We start from the raw sequence: 17738 nt of genomic DNA, 5'->3' as shown, positions 1-17738 counted from the left end.
CTAAAAAATGGGAAACATCACGTTTAACAATTTATGGCGTCCGAAGCGCTTTTCTGAATTTACCTTCATCAGGAACGCTCAATGCCAAACATTTGAAATCCGAAGATGCATAAGTACATTCTTAGAAATAAAACACATGAAAGTAACAACTGTATTAATTATAATGTGTAGGGAGCATACACGTACAACAAATACTTTAGAAATTCAATAAAATGTACATGAAATCAAATTGATTTAAATAACAAGAAATCATTAAAGTCAACATATTACAGTGTATGTAAAGTGCGGATCCTAAAATACCATTTTCACCGTATATGCCATACATTTCTGATGTAGAATGGTAAATAAACAGACGAAAAAATTATGATTTTTGAAGAAAATGAAGAAAATTATTCACATGTATTATATTTAGTAATAAATAATACAAGTTATACAAAGTAAGAGATGGGAACGGGTTTTTATCGCGCTGAGAACCATCCATACGTAAAATATATACCGAAATAGGTGAATATTCAGGACGTTTTACGAACAAATCGTGCAGGTGATTAAAAACTAGCAGGAAAGATGTAGTTGCAAAAAAATATTCATTACAACACAATTATTAATTTTGTATAACGTAGAATAGCTTTTGTTATTAAGTTTGCCCATATTGTATTGAATTCCACTATGATGCTATCTTTATACGAGTCATGTTCACTGTTGAATAATGATACTTTACTTTCATTTTCACTGTAGAGCGATTCATTAGTATTGTATATGAGGTGCATTTTCACTGTATGAATTTTATTCGTTTTTATGCATTAAATTCCAAATTCAGCCGACTTGCTCAACAAATAATTAAAGTAAGAAAAGGATTTGATAGTGCTGACTTTGAGATGAAAAGTTTGATTGAACACTCCAATAAATTCAATAGAACTAATATTTATTTCAAATAAAACACATCGTTGTCATAATATAACAATATGTGGATTATTTCAGAGTTGAAAGTGTTTTTAGATTAATGCAAAATATTTTTAAATGCATGCCAATTTGATAAAATTCATGTTTCTGCAGTAGTCATTATACGCATGTGCAAACAAATTTTAACATTGGATTTCGAGTATGGGTCGATTTACCAATCGGAAGAAGCATGTCATAGATTTTTTTTATAATTCACCAGAATCTTTATTTAAAGTGTAGTTATATTTATCCAAAGCATTGAAACTTCATCACTGAATACGTACATCTCTCATGTCTATCGAAATAGAATGGGATAAAAAGGGATAAAAACAACAATACTTTCTAATATTTTTTTATAAATCACTTCTTGACCAATTTCAATGAGATTTTGAAGTAAGATTTTTGATTTTGGGTCCGGTTTTAAATTGGCCCACAGGGTCCAAAATAAAATTTGAGGTTCTTTGGTAGGCTGAATCCATACATGATTGTGTTTTATTATTTTTCTAATTTTTGGCCCATTTAACAAGTTTGTGGGGTCCAAACTGTCAAGAAATAAATTCTTTTGGATTTCAACAACAGTTGAGTATTTGGGGTACTTTGGAATGCTGAATCTTACCGTGTTTTAAATTTGGTATTTTGGAATTTTTGGCCAAGTTATCGAAATGTTCCTATTGAGGCCCAAAGGGTCCGAAATTCAACATTTTTTTATTTCATAAAAAATGAAGTCTAGCTTGAATGTTGTTTACATACCTACCCCAAACTGTTCAGGGTTCGACCTCTGCGGTAGTATCAAGGGTACTCTACAACACGTTCATCATGTTCCAATGCAACTTTATCAGTATACGTTTTTGACAGATAAAGTTTGCCCTACACAACTTGACTTGCATTTCAAGCTTTAATGACTTTGGATAATTATGTGTCACATTGTCGTTTCATTTTATACAGTAAAGAACATGCAAGCTACAATCGAACTAAAAACTATCTTTCCTTCAGAATATGGATGTTGAAGCATTTGGGGGCTCAACAATAGGGGAGGTCTTTCAAGACAAAATGGGTAGCTAGTTTTCCCAGGCATAAGAAGATCTACATTAATGGGTTAAACAAATGTGACAAGTGTTAATTAAAATTTTAAGACTTCTCAATAAGCATAACAAATGATAGCATTGAGAAAACCTGAATTGTACTCATTGTTCTAAACACTTCAAAAGCAGAACTGGGCAGTGGCGGATCCAGAACTTTTTGTAAGGCGGGCCCGATGGCTGACCAAAAGGGTGGGGTTGGGGGCTAAAGTCATGCTTCAGTGATTCCCTATATAATTAACCAAATTTTTCCAAGGCCCCCTGGATACGCCTAGGCTGTCATAGCTTACCATATGAAGAAAGCAACAGGAACTTTTAATCACATCTGCTCGTTTTATAGTAAAACATTAAAAATGTTTCGCTGACCGCAGAGATGGAACCCTGCACAGTTGGGGCAAATTTGGACATAATATTAAAGCTTGATACTATCTGAATTTGGATTGTGATCAAATTTATGACGTTATATAGGTTTCTGACACAAGGAAAATGTGGTCAAAGATCTTAAATCGTATGCGCAATACTGTGCACCTGAAGGTTTCTTCCCGCCCATAACATTTTGTTTTCCTTCTAGGATAAATAACCATCAAACCAAATCCCAGTCTTTCCTTTCTGGTAATGAACCTTGTAGTACAATTTTAGAGAGGTCCATACACTTGAACACAAGATATTGTCTGGAAACTAGAAAAATGTTTGTTTTGCCATTTCTTTTGCCCCTAATTTTTGCATGTTTGGGGCAATTATCCCCGAACCAAATCCCAGTCTTCCCTTTGTGATAATGCGAAAAAGATCCAAAAACGTACACACATTCAAGTAATTATCCGGAAACTACAAACATGATTGTTTTTTGTCCCTTTTTGTTAATTCATTCCTAAACTGTTAGTGCCATGACCTCAAAATGAATCCTAACATTCTACTTGTGGTATTGAACACTGTGGTACAATTTCAGAACAATCAAAATTCTTATACACAAGTAATTATCCTGAAACTAAAAACATGCTTCTTTAAGCCCCTTTTTCGTAAACGGTTGGAACCATCATCCCCAACAGTATTCCAACCTTCCTTTTGTGGTATTGAACCTTCTTTAAAATTTATATAGATCCATTCACTTAAATTAAAGTTGTCCTGAAACCAAATGAGTCGTCGGACGACGCAGACGATAACGACATCATAGCAATATACGAACCGGAAAAAACACTGCGGGGAAACATTTCAGTTTACAGTTCACACATGTCAATACTGTTGGAAAACGTATAAATGGCCAGCCAGTTTCTATAGACATATACAAGTTATAAATAGTTAAAGATATTAAAGTAATCAAATAAGTTTTTCATTTGTTGCGAGTCTAATTATTACATTAATCTACAATAAAAATTCATCGCATTTTCGAAAATTCTACATCAGAAATGAATGTCATACAGTGATAATTCATCGCATCTATAGTGAAAATGGATCGCTTTTAATAACTGATATTCTATGTTATGTTGCTTTTATAACACATATTTGAACTTTAATACTGTTATTTTACATTAAAAAGACACATCATAATGAAAATATGTTAAAATTTAGTTTCAAATCAATTATTTTGGTATTTTCAAAATGTAAACAAATAAAGTTTTCCCATGATCCTTTATTCCACAATGAACATACTCGCATACAACAGTGAAAATGAACTGACTGGATTCGCACTTTATATACACTGATATTAAATATTCTTCAAAATAAACGGCTTTTCACATTTAATGGTAATGAATGTGTAGATAGTTATCAAAGGTACCAGGATTAAAATTTAGTACGCCAGACGCGCGTTTCGTCTACATAAGAGTCATCAGTGACGCTCATGTCAAAATATTTATAAAGCTAAACAAGTACAAAGTTGGAAGAGCATTGAGGATCCAAAATTTCGAGAAGTTGTAAATTATTCACTTTATGAAACACCAAATTATTGGGAACATTCAGTCTCCTCTCAGTTTATACTCTTGAGGGACTTTCACATCTTGACGCTATCGTTTTGACTGAATTGTCACTTAAAGCAGTTTTGTTATTTGTTGTAACTTGTTATGGAAAGTGATTGCATTAATACATGTTCCTGTGAAGAAGACAACTATAGGAAGTCCATGTCAGCCAGTGCTGTTTCAATGTCAACAGGTCCTGTTTGGTCTTGCAGAACTGAAAGTAAGATACATTTGATGGTTAATAAAACGTTAAAACCAACGCTATTCTAAATTTGTAAGCGGCAAATGAGACAACGATCTAATCGAGATGAAACATCCAACAGCGGAAGGCGACCCATGGGGAAGACTTACCCACACCACAGAGCAGGTTGTAACTGACCCCAAAATAATGTTACATGTTCCATTTCAACAATTTTCCTGTGATTTATTATGATAATGTAAATTTTGTTCTATATTTGTTGTTGTTTTTCTGGGTTGCTTTATGACTATACATGAACTAAGATTTTACAGTAATATTATGAAGTACCTGGATTAATATTGTTCTGTTCAGTGTTATCCAAACGCGTCACTGCTAGATTGAGGTCTTAACATCGTTCACGACCGAGAGTTAAAATCATTCCTCAGTAAAGGACCCAAATATCGTCCCGGTCAATTATTAATTGATATGAGTGTCGTAATATCATCCAAGACTCACTCCGTACCTACTGTTTGAAATGGATAAAACGGGGAAAAGCTGGCTCTTTTTTAATTCAATAATGAAGATAGTTGATATTCGATGCAACATTCTAAAGAACATATTACTTTTAACAACAACCATAAAACCCCTATTTCACGTATCAAACATAAACTTAAAAAACTAGCCAAGGAATTAGTGTTTGTCCCCGCTAATAAAGCTGCTAATAATATCATTATTGTTTGACGTAAATTCTAAATTGAGGTTCTGCAAAAGGAAATCACGAATTCACCAACATTCCAACTGACTTCATTTTCAGAAAACGACATCTGTATCAAACACGAACTTTTAGCTACTTCTTTACAAGCGGAACCAAATACAAAGAAATTCCCAACTATGTACTGGCTGCTGAAGCTACACAAAAAAACATACAAATATAGTTTTATTTCATCTTCAAGCCATTGTTCCACTACTAAATTGTCTATTCTACTTACTAGTACACTTAAAAATAATACTAAATTAATAAAAACCTGATAATAAATTGTTCAAATTACGCCTTTGAAAATAGTGAAATTAATTACTTTTGGAGTCTCAAAAAATCGTTGGAAGTTGCATGCACATATATTGGTCATTTTGAATCTGTTCAAAGTTTTGAATTTTCTACCCTATATACCACTTTGCCTCATATTCTTATTAAGAAAAAAATCACATCCCTAATTAACTGGGCATTTAAAAAGACAGAATGCGAGTATATATGTTCAAACTCTTTTAGGTCATTTTTAGTAACAATAAACACAAGAACTTTGTCAATTGGACATGCTTTGATACTATATATGCGCTTGAATTTTTACTTGATAACATCTTTGTTCGCTTTGGAAATTCCGTATATCGTCAAGTTATTGGAATTCCAATGGGGACACTGTGCACCACTTATTGCGGACCTGGTTTTGTATTGTTATGAGTTACAATTTATGATTAAAATTAGCAAAGACCCATCGAAACAACATTTGATACAAACATTTAACAATACTTTTAGATATTTGGATGATATATTGGCTCTCAATAATGACGACTTCAGTATGTATACTAAAGAAAGTTATCCTGTTGAACTTACTTTAAATAAAGCTAATACTAACAATGACCACTGCCCTTTCCTCAATCTTAATATTTATTTCATTAACAGGAAGATTAATCAAACAATTATGACAAAAGAGATGATTTTGTTTCTTTTCCTATCGTTAGTTATTTTAGATGGTGACGTTCCCTTGTCACCATCTTATGGTGCTTATATATCTCAACTTGTACAATTCGCTCGTGTATGTAATAACGTATTAAATTTTAGCGAGAAAAATTTATGTATTACTGAAAAATTATTACACCAGGGTTTTCGATATCACAAACTAGTCAAAACATTTTCTAAATTTTATCATCGGTATAAGGAAATAATTCGAAAATATAACTCAACATGCAGACATCTTGTACGTTTAGGTATTTCATATCCAATCTTAAATGGTAATATTCCTTACAAAGCACAAAATGTCAGTACTCACCTCAAAAGCTTACAAAACCTTTGAACAGACTTATGAAGAAGGGATATAGTTACGATACTGTTGTCAGGTCATTAAAGATTGCATATTTTGGCTTTAATATTGATTCACTTATAGGGTCTTTGCATCGGAACTAAACACATTTATTTTAGAAAAACAGTTGTTGGCATGACATGGGTTATGTTCTTATCATATATTTTATGATAGTATGATACTATACCCCTAACGGAAGGGATTGTGCCTGATAATCATATGATGAAGACACAATCTTTCAATCAGTTTAGTTGAGGTCTGGAGCTGGCATGTCAGTTAACTGCTAGTAGTCCGTTGTTATTTATGTATTATTGTGATTTTATTTATTTTCTTTATATATTACATCTTCTGACATCGGACTCGGACTTCTCTTGAACTGAATTTGAATGTGCGTATTGTTATGCGTTTACTTTTCTACATTGGCTAGAGGTATAGGGGGAGGGTTGAAATCTGCATAAATATCTTATTCCCCGCCGCAATTTTGCGCCTGTCCCAAGTCAGGAGCCTCTGGCCTTTGTTAGTCTTGTGTGATTTTTAATTTTAGTGTCTTGTGTATAATTCGGAGTTTAGCATGACGTCCATTATCACTGTACCAGTATACATATTTTTAAGGGGTTAGCTGAAGGACGCCTACGGGTGCGAGAGTTTCTCGCTAAATTGAAGACCCATTGGTGGCCTTTGGCTGTTGTCTGCTCTATAGTCAGGTTGTTGTTGCTTTGACACATTCCCCATTTCCTTTCTCAATTTTATTTACATGTAACCTTAGCATGCTTATACACCTTGTTTATGACAATACAATGTATAATTATAAAATACCCCGTCCTTGATTATTGATTTTTATTTATTTGTGAGCTGTGATTTTTGTCACATTCACTCATAATCATTTATTACCCTACATTTACATGACTTTTGTATAATAAGTTTCATTGTAATTACTGTACATTGTGACTCAAAGAAATGAAATTGTAAATTTACATACCCACAGATTTTTAAATAGCATCACTGATACAATTTGACATTTTTCTTTTAATTCCTTCATCTGTTCTCGAATAGCTTCTTATACTGTTCTTTGATCTATGTTCAGATACTACCATTTTGTCCCTAGCTTCAAAGCCATCTTAATCTAGTAATGTTATCGCTTTTGCAATGATTTGTATACATATTAGATAGTCCAAACTGTGTATTTTAGTGATTTTACTTTTTTCTGACATATTCTTCATTTAGTTACCCAGCTTTTCCTTCCAATCGGAATCTTTTCATACCATATGTCATCTCCAGGTTTCAATTTATCTGATTGTCTAGGACGCTGCCAAAAACAGTCAAATTCTATGTGTAAATGTGACATATATTTTTCGAGTGACTGATGAGTCTTATGTAGACGAAACGCGCGTCTGGCGTATAACATTAGAATCCTGGTACTTATGATAACTATTGACTTGACAAAGCGGGTTCGACGGCGTAACAAACAGTCGTTGATTGTTCTTGGGTTTATTGTTTTGATCGTCGTCTGCAAATAACTTCCGCGATGGAGCGGTTAGCAAATGTTGATGATGGAGACTTAAATGATTTACTTAAAAATATGGACGCTAGAAATACAAAAATGTTATCAAAATGTCGGTGAATGTTCTCAGAAAGTACTGTTACCAAAAGCACGTATTATTCAATGACTTCGAAAGGTTCTGCAAGGAGGAAATGTGTTCGACGTTGAAAGATTTCTACTAATCGGTTAGACACAAGAAAGGAGAATACTATTAAACAAAATAATTGATAAGCATTCGTTATGGGATACAGAAACATATTGATAAGATCCGGGAGTTTAATGTTTTCAATGATCCAAAGTATATCATAAAGGCTAAAATACCTTGTTTTGTAAGCCACAGTGTGTATTATCATCAAGATATATATGTGTACATCTTCCCAAGATCTTCTTCACTAATAGGAGATTAATGGTTCGGTGCAATAATTTAAAAATAAGTATTAGTTCATTAATATGAATAATGACCCCCAAACGACTCGAATTAACACAAATACGTAAACAGATAACATTATATACATGATAAGTCTCCTTACTAATCAAATCATCCAATATCAATGTTTCGCAGTACAAAGCCAGTTAAACGTTATTATCTCATTCGTACATGTAACAATTGACAAATAAGGGATAATATACTTATAATTTTGTACCTTTGAAAACGATGACAAACTCAAGTTATCTAAGTTCATAAGGTTCAGCTACATCACTAAATAAGTTTGTTTCGTCAGTTCCATATAAACACATCATAGATACCAAGATTGAAATTTTATATTTACGCCAGGCGCACGTTTCGTCTATAAAAGACTCATCGATGACGCTCGAATAAAAAAATGTTTAAAAGGCCAAATAAAGTACGAAGTTGAAGAGCATTTAGGACCAAAAATCTTGTTGTTTTGCCTTATCGGAATTGAACTATTGTGTTTGGTTTAACTAGTTTATCCTGCCTTTTCCTTACATGTTTTGTCACCCTACCTTTTATCTTTGCATAGTGTCTCATCCTGCCTTTTTTATTCAAAACTCCTTGCCTGACTTTTTTCAAAAGTCATCCTAACCCTTTTGGAAAACGTCTTTTTGATTATTTTACTGTTTCATTGTTTAAATTCATTGTATTATTGAAGGGTAGACTAATATTTAGATGCAGTATTATTTGATTTTAAAGTCATTCAGCTAGCTAATGGCCAAACATTTCAAAACGATCCTTACATCTTATATTGTCATCTACAGCAAATTAAATGGCAACAAACTTTGTTGCCCTTATACCTTCCCCTCTGTATACCAAAAAGGTTCCTTAATGCGGGGTTCACACATTGCCGATTATTGCTCCCGTTTGAGATCAGACAGCGATACGACACGAAAAGTGAAAAAGTCGGATTAGTATCCTCAATTATCTGGAATGTCCTATTATTGTCTGAACGCAGTCGTTTTAGTTCGTAACAGATTCCTACTGGTCGGGAAGGGTCCGAATAGTTCGGCAAAGCACCCCGACAGTTAGGTGCGTCCCGTAACATTCGGGGAAACTCAGACGATTTTGTCTAGTCGGATTACAATCGTGCCTATGTCGTGACAGATTCTGCTGTATCGGATCGAATTCCTAACAATGTTCTGTGTATTCGGGACGGTGTACTGTGGAACGGGAATGATCTGGAGAAGTCCCGACAATAACAGAATACAATACGACTGAGACCAGACAAAGCCGTTTGCAATGCGATATAGCGGACCGTGATAGGATTACGTTCCGACAGTACCTGATCATCCCGATTATGCCGACAGTTTTTGAATGGATAACTTCTGTCACCGTCGTGTCACTGTCTTGTCACTATCTGATCTCTGTCGGATTACATTCGGTAGAATTGGGACGCAGTCGTGACAGACTCGGTCGAATTTTATTTGGCGAAAGATACAAATCGAATTTCAATCCACGATTCACAGGATCTTGATCAGACTTTTGACAAATTTTAATCGGGAATGGTCCTGTCAAGGACGGCAGTAAAAATCGTGAATGTGTGACCCCAGCTTAAGGTAAGGAATACAACTGACGAATATGCATGCAACATTTGTTTGAATTGTTAAATAGGATTAACACTATTTCTGAGAATATGTATGTATATTCAATAATAAATTATTAAAGTATAAAGAAAATTCATGACATTATAATAAGTATATAAGACACTATTCTTGAACGAAAATATCAAAACATATAAATAAAGTAAGATGGAAGTTGTAAAAAAATTGCAGACCATCAACTTTTATTAACCAAGTAAAATGAATTTAAGTTCTTCAACTACACACAAATGACACAACGGAAAATACAGAATGGATTACTATACAGTGAAATCTAAAACGACGACTGACTTCTATATTATAGCAAAATAACTTTATCATTAATACTACTGTTGATTCATAATTCACATTCAAATCTTTTTCTATCACTACAATATATATCCATTTAAATACACAAAAAATCTTTCAGCTTCCTATGAAATGCTGCATTTATCCTTCGCCTTGGCTTCTAACTCTGGAAGTAAAAGAACACATTTTTAAGTTTTTATTTTGAGAACAACATGCATTGTTTCGTTTTTTAATTGTTTGGGTTTTTAGTTTCTTCTTCGCTTTTTGGTTTTGTTTTATTTTTGCTCCATTGAAATTCTTTCTATATTTCCGTTGCAATTACGGTTACAACCACCCAATTGAAATATATTTATAAACAAAGTTGTGAATCCAAAATATCTGAAATTTAAATACAAAGCAACACAATGAAGAACTGGTATCACAGAGTATAAAAGATGGTAATGAATGCCATTATTTTATGGACCTGCAGAATCACCAATTTCAACCCTTTAAATATTTTTGAGTTAATTGATGAATGAGCAGAATGATTAGCAGAGCTAAGAAAATATAAAATTTAGAGTCATCAGTGTATGATAATTTATAACCTTGAATTCGAGCACGATTTTCCTCTGCTTTTTTTTCTGCAATTTTATTTTCTTTTATTTTCCTTTCTTCTTCTTGGGTTTTCTCAGTCTCCAGTCCAGTTATTCTACTTTTCATTTCTTCAAATTATAGAAACAACAAATAATACGTGCAAATAAATATGTATCATCTGTTTACTTTTTTGTTGTTGTTTATTTTAATTCGGTGTGTCAAGTAATTTATTTTTCTACAAGAATCATCAACCTAAGTTAAGAGGGAATTTCCTTTAACCCAATTAGAAACGGTTCAAATTGCAAATAATGTACAAACTAGTGAATATGTTCTAAACCCATAAAACACGCACTTTGTATTAGCCAATCATTAAATGCCATGATTAATTGTAAATATAAAATCATTGTCAACTTTATGAAGTTTATTGCACATGTTAGAACTAGATATATATATCGTGCATTAATTCAGTTGTGACATCGTCAAACAACAAATCGTGCAGGATTGTATTTTTGAAATATACGAACACGTGGTACATTAATGATTGCTTATGAGATATTTTTCCACTAAATACTAAAAAAATCAATTATCAAAACTTTAACCGTATGGTGAGCTACCTTTATGAAATATTCCGCAAAAGTAATGTATCATTACAAATTGATAAAGAACAACTGATGGCCGGAATTCAATGCTGCACTGTCTGAGTAGAAAAAAAGATTTGCACTTTAGCTTGGCGAATAATCAGTTGAAAAATCTATATGTTCCTATTGTATAGTTTGCATTATGTGTTCTTAGACGAGTGTAGTGTTATCATCAAACACAATACGTAAATGTGCTTCTTTGAACAGAAAGTTGTATTGAATCAAGAAAAATATTCTATTTTCTTGCCAATTTATGATAACGTAATTAATTTGATTTTTTTGTCTATTCTTGTCTATCTTATTACCAAAAATTGCTTCCTTTTTCTCCTGTTCTTTTTTTTTAATTGCTTCATTTTTCTCAAATTCTGCTAATTTAAGTGCTTTATTTTTCTCCAGTTCTGTTTTATTAATTGCTTCATTTTTCTCCTGTTCTTTTTTATTAATTGCTTCATTTTTCTCCTGTTCTTTTTTATTAATTGCTTCATTTTTCTCCTGTTCTGTTTTATTAATTGCTTCATTTTTCTCCAGTTCTGTTTTATTAATTGCTTCATTTTTCTCCTGTTCTGCTTTTTTAATCGCTTCATTTTTCTCTAATTCTGCTTTATTAATTGCTTCATTTTTCTCCAATTCCGCTTTCAATTTTTCGTTTTCTAGACTTTGTTCTTTGTTTTCCATTTCTTTTTCAAAACCTTGAAAGAAAAGGAAAAATCATAAATAAGGCCACACTAAATTTATTCCTTTGTTCGACGGACCAGCCCGCACATAATGTGTTCGTTGATTGACTTAAGTACACAGAACCTCTGAAGGAGAAGTGTTGCCTTCAACAGCAATATTGTTTTTTGTCAGAACAAAACAATGTATACCCGCTTCATGTGTATGTACCTGTCCTGAATCAGGAGCCTGTTGTTCAGTAGTTGTTCTTCATAGGTGTTTCTCCGTTTGTATATAGATTAGATCGTTTGTTTTCCTGTTTGAATTGTTTTACGATAGTAATTATGGTGTCCTTTTTAATAGCTTGCTAGTTGGTCTGGGTTAAAATCCTGTGTTGAAGGCCGTAATATACCCTGTAACTGTATTAACTTTAAATACATTATCAGGTTTTGAACAACCCTCAAAATGAATAATCCCTTAAATGAGGGACTGTCCCTTAGAAAAATTATAGCAACTGGATGGATATTGAATATCGAATACAAGAATCGAATAACGAATCGGCTGCTAACTCCACATGTATTTTTATGTTTTATCCCATTATTAATTACAAGTTTCTTGATAAAAGTTAGGGAAATAGTTGAAAGGACTGAAATATAAGTTGTAGAACATTTACTAGAGGCCGGGATGAAACGATATGTTATTGTTTTTGGGGTTGTTTTGGTCAAGTTTGGTTATCTGATACATAGTAGGGACCTTCAAATAATAACAGGGGGCCTTAGGCTGACATGATTATAGACTCTCTATTGAGCATACGGTCATACATGTAGTTGAATGTAAAATTGCATTCTTATGGCTTCCGTGAAGTTAATTACGCCATACCACAATCTCATTGTTAGCTGCTTTGTCGGCCGGTAAGAACACAAAACTAAGTACTTAGTTTTAAAATTGTTACACGATGATGACTGCTGTACCTATATTTTGACTTTTTTATTTATTATGTCTGTTTAGTTCACTCATCATTGTAAATATAACGGAATTTGATGAGACTGTCATCAAAGTGAGAGGTTTAGCGCTTTAAACCCAGGTTTAATCCACCATTTTCTACATTTGAAAATGCTTGAAACTAGTTAGGAATATGACAGTTTTTGTCCATTCAATTTTTATGTGTTTTGTCATTTTATTTTGCCATGTGATTAATGGACTTCCCGATTGGATTTTCAGTATTTTTATGAATTTACTTTTTTCAAGTTGATTGGACTTCGAACTTCATCAAAAACAAACCTCGTCCAAAAACTTCAACCTTACATCGACCAAAAACTTTTACCTGTAGCGGGACAGACGGACAAACGGACGGATAGACAAACGAACAGACGGACGGACGCACAGACCACAAACATAATGCCGATAAATGGGGCATAAAAAGCATCTTAATTAACCTGACAAAACTCTTCCAAATTCATTTTCGGCGGTGAACGATATTTTGTTTGTTTGTTTTTTTTCTTTGTTTTTTGTCTAAAACCTCTCAGCCTAGAACGTTGTTAAAGGCCCCTGTAATGACATTGCCATAGGGACCATATCATATGTAACTGACGTATATTTATTCTTTTTAAATAAACTTTTACATTTTTTTAATACCTTTTAGAAACTAAAGGTGGCTTAATATTCTCAAAATATGAAGGTTTAAAGGGGCACTAGCTGTCAAATTCATGGTCACCGATTTGACTCAAATTCTCATATTTGATTTATAACAATGTAAAACATTTATCCAAACTATCAAAAGTCTGTAAATAAACAGTTTACAGACCATGGGGTAGATAATATATAGGTTCGTGTCGTGTGTATTTTAGTCCAGACGCCATCGAATTAAAAGAGGGACGAAAGATACCCAAAGGGACAGTCAAACTCATAAATCTAAAACAAACTGACAACGCCATGGCTAAAAATGAAAAAGACAAACAGAAAAACTATAGTACACATGACACAACATAGAAAACTAAAGAATAAACAACACGAACCCCACCAAAAACTAGGGGTGATCTCAGGTGCTCCGGAAGGGTAAGCAGATCCTGCTCCACATGAGGCACCCATCGTGTTGCTTATGTGATTACAAATCCGGTAAATAGTCTAATTCGGTAGGTTAACTAATTAACTATCGATTTGACCTCAGATGACTATATAAGCGATGTAAACATAAATAAAGATATGAATAGATTAAACCAACACGTGCAATTGGATTTATATAGGTCTGTTTGATTTTATTTTACAGATTAAAATAGATGTTTCTCATTGCTTTTAACCGTATAAGAATGATTTTAAGTACATCGAATTAGTAATCAAATGATTTACCGTAGTTTCACTTTCATTGTTGACATTCTTTTTCTTTAAATAACCAGTACACGTACAATGCATGCGTTGTCAATCTCTAGCTAGGGGTTAAATTGAAGTTCACATGAATACGGATTTAAAGAGGTAGACTCATTTACTTGCAAGTGAATAACTAATTATCAATGTTTTTTAGCGTAATTTGACAAAATTGACCTCTTTGGCTATTTCACTATTTCACTTTCATTATTGATTGAACAAAAAAAAAATCAAACTTTAGATTTTTTATATATCTCGTAGCTAGTACCCCTTTAAAGTTTTGAACGGTACAGTTATGAAAAATACTAGCTAAATTTATAAAATAGATACCACATTCTTTTAGTAAATACGTTTTGATATTTTCAGATTTGTCAATTTAAGGAAACATTTTATGTTGACAAAAATCTGTTACTATCCAAATATTCTCATCATAGATACCAGGACGCGCGTTTCGTCTACAAAAGACTCATCAGTGACGCTCGAATCCAAAAAAGTAAAAAAAAAGCCAAATAAAGTACAAAGTTGAAGAGCATAGAGATCCAAAATTCCTAAAAGTGTTTCCAAATACAGCTGAGGTAATCTATGACTGAGGTAGAAAAGCCTTAGTATTTCAAAAAATTCAAAACTTTGTAAATAGTTAATTTATAAATATAACAATATCAATGATAATTCATGTCAGCACAAAAAGTGCTGACTACTGGGCATGTGATACCCTCGGGGAAATAAATCTCCACCAGCAGTGGCATCGACAAACATCCATATTTCGGACTGAAAAAAGAAACGAGTATGTATCACACTCGTTATAAACATTATGTTGTTTACTTATTTGATGCAATTGGCATAATAAATAGAGGCAACAGTAGTATACCGCTGTTCAAAAGTCATAAATCAATTGAGAGACAATAAAATGAGTGTTACTAACTAAAGCCCAGAGAAACATACCATCTTTACGAGGGAAACAACAAAACAATAACAACACTGAAGTGCAACAAAAAACAAACGACAATGCAACATGCATAGAAATGAACTATTAAATAACAACTGCCATTTTCCTAACTTGGTACAGGACATTTTAAGAAAAGATGGTGGGTTTAACCTGGATTATTTTGGCTAGCCAAACCTTGTGGGTTTTTTTTTTTTTTTTTTTTTTTTTTGCAAAGTAAAATAAATCGCTTAAATGACAACAGTACAAATAAATGCAAGAACATTCAGGACAGAGACGTACATAATTAAATCATATAATAGAACATTTCGACATATTAACCACAGAATAACAACGACTACATGGAATAAATAATTTAATTAAGGACAGTACGCAAAAACAGCGTAATAAAATTATAAACTGTCTGTCACATGAATAAATCAACGCCAAAAAAAGTAAAAATGGATATAATTCAAGATTACGTTTGAAATAATGTTATTTGATGTATCCATAACAATTATAATAATATTAATATATAATTGTGTTGGTAATTAGATAATAATTGTACTTGATTGCTATAGTCATTACTCGACCATTCTGAATAAGTCTGAAATAAACTGAAAATAACTTGATCCCAATGTAACCATACTTAACTGTAACGGGATTTACTCAACAAAAATAGGGGCCAAATCTTAAAGTCTGAAAAAGTGGTAACCCGTTTTACCTATACTTAAAATAATCTTGTCGCGATTTTTTTATGGTCTGTGCATTAAGATCAGCTTTTAACAAAATATAAGTGTTTTGAATGAAAACAAAACAAAAATACAATTTATAAGTTGTGAACCTCTCATTACTTGCCGTAACGTAATATCAACTGGCATAATTGAAAAATATGTTAGTTCTAATGAAACTAGTATTAGGAATATCTGTTCTGTTGTCTGACGAAACAGTTACAAAATCGATAGACAAAACCAGCATACGGGATTGCATCAAAAGTTCAATGTACGATAAAAAAAACTTTATTCATATAGTTTTTTTCACTGACCCCCCTACCCCCCTACCCCCCTCTTAACTTAATTGGTAAAAACATGAATGAAAATTAAACAGAATAAGGATATATATAACAATCGATGTCAATCGATGTCAATTAAACAGAACTTGCAGCAGTTTGACCCCCCCCCCCCCCACGCACCCAACCAAACTATTTGAATTAAGTTTTTTTATCCTTCATTGGTTTTTGAATGTCGTCCCTATCAGTAAGGAAAATAAACGTACATTTTAATTAGAGGAAGTAGAAGGAAACTGATGATTTAATTCTTAACAAATAAAAATTGTAAAAGATTGGAGTAGATTATATTAAAGAAAACATGCTCGAATATCATCGAGTTGGTGATCCACCAAACAAAACTCGTCCTTTGCTTATTCGACTTGTTACGAAAGAAGTGGAACTTTAACAACCAACATTGGGTTCATATAGAACACACTATTTACCAAGAAAACAGAAAAAAGGCTTCGCTATTAGGTGAATACATCAACACCAGATAACTTCTGATCATTTTTATTCCATTTTCTTCGATTATGAAAACATTTTGAATTATATTAATTCTCTTGTGCGGATTCAGATATTGTGTTTAGGGGAGTCCGAGCTTGAAAACCAAAACGAGATTGTCTCAAAGATAGTTAAATTGTCGTCTTTAAATACAAAAGGTGAACAGTATAAAAATGGTTGTAAAGTAGTCTTTGATAGCTTGTTGCTAAATGATTAAATTCACTAACACAGTGATTCTATTCAACAATTTGAAAGTAATCTTCGTTTCTGGTGTGTGCATTATACTCGCCAAGAGTGCAGCTTTGTTCTCTGCATTTTCTTCGATTTTGAAAACATTTTGAATTATACTAATTCTCTTGTGTTTGATGATACAATCTGTGAAAATATCTAAGATGATATTTTATCTTACCTCCTATACATTTCTAGGAATATGATTGGTTAAAAGCGTCCTCGTGGAAACCGTGTATATTTAATATTAGGCTAGTTGGGAGGCGGGGCTTATTTCATACACGGTTAGTAGAGGAGTTACGTCCCTTTATATTCCATATAAGGTAATGAGGAGGCGGGGCTAATTTCATACATGGTTAGTAGTGGTGTTACGTCCCTTTGGAAAAACAAAACAGTACTGAGAAAAAATGTTAAATGTTTCGACAGACGAAGAAAGTGGTGATAAAGTGAAAAAAAACCATAAAACACATTTAAATCTAACAAGTTTTTGTAGGATCAAAGGAAGTAGTTTCTAAATCATGTTAATGCTAACTGTATTGAAGACTTGCTCATGTTGATAGATCACTAGTCTAAATTTTACACGTGAAGATAGTCGGTAAGATAAATTCGTTACATCGTGTGATAGTAACGTAATACGGTATATATGGGGTCAGTAAATTCCATATATACCGTATTAGGTCACTAGCACACTATGTAACTAATAATATAGA

The sequence above is a fragment of the Mytilus edulis genome, chromosome 12 (genome assembly GCF_963676685.1).
Source record: "Mytilus edulis chromosome 12, xbMytEdul2.2, whole genome shotgun sequence".
NCBI classification, from domain to species: domain Eukaryota; kingdom Metazoa; phylum Mollusca; class Bivalvia; order Mytilida; family Mytilidae; genus Mytilus; species Mytilus edulis.
This window is presented reverse-complemented; position numbering follows the sequence as displayed.